This window comes from Belonocnema kinseyi, chromosome 6 (genome assembly GCF_010883055.1).
Source record: "Belonocnema kinseyi isolate 2016_QV_RU_SX_M_011 chromosome 6, B_treatae_v1, whole genome shotgun sequence".
Taxonomy (NCBI): domain Eukaryota; kingdom Metazoa; phylum Arthropoda; class Insecta; order Hymenoptera; family Cynipidae; genus Belonocnema; species Belonocnema kinseyi.
Window position 1 is genome coordinate 127610726 of NC_046662.1, and position 3972 is coordinate 127614697.

Here is a 3972-nt window from a genome sequence, read left to right on the forward strand (position 1 = left end):
TGTGCAGCTCCTAGCCCACTGAGTTTTACTACTTCGAGTGACCCAGAGCCCACCACGTGAAGGTGGCTGCACATAGGGCTCTACCCACGCCCTACCCAACCAACCAACCATATGTAAAACGTGCTTATTTAAGTCTTAGAGTCATTAATTACACTCACAAAGTCTTTCTTAGTGTTTGTTTGTGGGTCTTTTTATTGATATGTATAATCTCAGGATTCTATTTGCAGTTGTTAGCCAGCGAGCCATGTTGATGGGGCCTATCTTCCGGGAGGCCAGCTCAGGAGACCACGCTCCGAACCGTATGGCATCTGATATCTCATAAAGATACCTTTGATCTGAGCTGAGATCAGTGGGCTCAATCTCAAGTAAGTCACACTCAAATTGTTTAAATTTTACAACATCGAAAGTCTCACAAATTGAATGTTGTCCCCCTATTGGCCCTGAATATTTGTTCGGACCAGAGGTAGGTCCGTCAATAAATACGAAAAGTCTTCTGAACGGTAGCTCATTGAATTGTAAGAGACAGATAACCCATTGTAAGGGACGATCAAGTCGTTCCTCTAGTAGACGAATAATTCCGCCCTTCCAGCCCGTATTCGTATTTGTATCCTCACAGCCCACGACTACCACTGCATCGAAGCCTCCATTCAGATCTGTTGTTGCATAATTATAAATAGAATCACACTCATCTTGGGCATGGCTCGATGGTGTGACGACATGGCCTACGTATTTAGAACCTGGTTCGGCCACCAAAGATATGTGTTCCTCGTTAATAAATCCGGAGGCTGTCAATGTTTCGTCTTTCCGACTATCAAAGTATAAGCCACGAAAAGAATCCTCATGGCGTGATTCCACCTTCAACTTGGAGCCTATTTTAATTTTCTCGCGCCTTATCTTACTTTTATCTATGAGTAGACACTCAGTTACTTTTTGAGAAATATCCGGGGAGATCATACCTGCTCGATTGGCAGCGTGGAGTACAGACGAGCTTAAATGTACCACAGCCTGTTAACTTATACCTTATCTTTGAGCAACTACTGCTGCTTCAGATAAGTCAAGTCTGGCCTGCGATGATTTTCTCTGCACAAGTCGGCGTGGTATGTCGTGAAAATCGTCATCATCGATAGAAGCATCAACCTTTACCTTAATTTCAGGAGGAGGATTATCACCTTCACCTTCCTCAAAGAAGGAATCTAAATCTATATCCATATCAATCGTAGAGGAAGATGTGGAGGCCGATGCAGTAGGAACGCTTTCCCCACCCTCTCCTCGTTCAAGGCTGCCTCTTTTTGCATTACGTTCTGCTCTATTATGTATTCTTTTTGTTTCAGAGACATCTACGCTGGCGATTCCCATGAGTCTTTTACCTCTTTGCTCAAGATAGAAGGAATGCTCTACGGCTGGAACCTTCTTTTCCTTGGGACAGGAGCACCTAGACCTGAGCGGCGATTTTCTCATTCTTATTACTTTGAGATGTTGTTTTACTCTTCAGTGAATTTTTCAGCGTAGTGTATTTTTTATGAAGATTTATGAAACATTCCTTAATGCGCTGCTCTGAGACCGTTGGGACAGAAGCAGATTCCCAAATAACTATTAGTTTAGAACGGACTTCGTCGGCAATGTCTCCGAACGAAGGCTCCTTGTCTTTTTCTGAAAGACAGCCCTTTTGCCTTCGAACCTCCTGACAGCATCGCAGAACGTCAGCCCTCGTTGGCAAAACGATCGGACTAAAATCTTTTGGAGGACTAAATATAGGGCACTGCACAGTCTCCATTTGCGATTTTCGACATTCTGTGGCATACAAACCAAAGAGGGGAGTGCAGGCAGAACCAGAATTTCTACCACCAAAAGAACCAACGACGAGACAATGAGATGAAGAAACTATAACGACAACGTCAACTAGCACCTGCGAGTGATCGAACTTTAGGCATGAGCCGAAACTGTACGAGCCATTGACAGGTTCTGACAAGTCTCGACAACGCTCGACCAGAGGGATGGGGAGGGAAGAAGGCGACCGGGGGGGGGGGTCCAGCTTCAGTTTAGGGGTGGCACAGGCGCTCGTGTGCTCGTAGACAGACATAAACCAGGGACCGCACAATTATTTCAGTGTTTTACTCGAAAATACGCAATTTTGAGTCATTTCCCCCTCCATGAGGATTGGCATGGGGTGACTTTAGCGACTCGCTACGGACCTCTAAGTACCCTCTGATGACTTTTCATCGTAAAGTCACCCTTGGAAGGCATTGGTACCGATTTTAAGCCCACTTTTGCAAAACCTTAAATTGTAGTGTTTTTTAGTGAAATTTCGAAATTTCACCCTCAAAGGACAGACTGAAGATATTATCCGATTTCAAAATTTCAATGTGCGCTGAGTTTCGGATTATATTTTTTTATTTCATTTATAATTTTGTTCACGCTCTTTTCTTTGAAATTGAAATTATGTTCAAGTTCACCTTCAAAAAGCTCATCCGAATTTTTTCAACCAATTCACCGCTCTTTTTGGACTCCTTGCTTTTGAAGACTAATAATATCTGTATTTTTACAAAATATGTCTACGTAGACAAAGTGCGGGATGACCCCTTCAAATTTGTGCAACCAACTTCAACCCCTAAAAATTATCCCCTGTACGGAAAACAACATGGCGGGGCCAGCGAAACGTTTCGCTGTCCCTGACATTCTCCAAAATCAACTTGATATGAGTGCATTATTTTCGTTTTAATCTGTTGAAATTTGTGCAACAAACTACAACCCCTAAAAACTACCCCCTGTGCGGAGAACACCATGGCGGGGCCAGTGAAACGTTGCGCTTGCCCCGAAATGATCCAAAATTAACTTTAAATAGGCGTAATATTTTTGTCTTAATTCGTTTAAATTTGTACAACAAACTTCAACACCTAAAAAACAAGCCCCTGTTCAGCAAACTTCATCTTGGATCTAGCGAAACGTACCGCTAGTCCCCACATAACCCAAAATGAACTTTATATAGGTAAATTATTTTCGTCTTAATTTGTTCGAATTTGTGCAACCAACTAAAACGCGTAAAAACGACCCTCTGTACAAAAAACACATGGGCGGAGTCAGCGAAACGTTTCGCTGGCCCCGCCATTCTCCAAAATTAACTTTAGGTGGGTGTATTATTTTCGCCCTGATTTGTTAAAATTGGTGCAACTAACTTCAACCCCTAGAAACGGCCCAATCTACGAAAAACACCAGGGCGGGTCCAGAGAAACGTTTCGCTGGCCCCGACATTATCCAAAATTAACTTTACATGGGTATATTATTTTCGTCTTAATTTGTGGAAATTTGTGCAACGAACTTCAACCCCTAAATAACAACCCCCTATTCGGCTAACGTCATATCAGGTCCAGCGAAACGTACCACTAGTCCCGAAATTATCCAAAATCAACTTTATATGATTGCATTATTTTTGTCTTAATTTGTTCAAATTTGTACAACCAACTTCAACCCCTGAAAACGACCCACTATACGAAAAACACCATGACGGTGCCAGTGAAGCGTTTCGCTGCCCCCGACATTATTCAAAATAAATTTTATATGGATGAATTATTTTTATCTCAATTTGCTCAAATTTGTGAAACCAATTTCAACCTTTAAAAACGACCCCCTATACAAAAAACACATTGGCGGGGCCAGCGCAACGTACCTCTAGTCCCGAAAATATCCAAAATCAACTTTATATGGGTGCATTATTTTTGTCTTAATTTGTTTGAAATTTGCACAAGAAACTTTTACCCCTACAAACGACCCTCTGTACGAAGAACACCATGTCAGTGCCCGAGAAACGTTTCGCTGGCCCCGACATTATTCAAAATAAACTTTATATGGAAGTATTATTAGTAAGTGGGACGATGGTCGTGGGGGCTAAGGCGTAGGCTTTGGACCCACTCCTTCGGCTTGCGGGTTCGATTCCCGCCTCGCACTCTGGAAGAGTCTCGGTGGCCCATGCGGTGA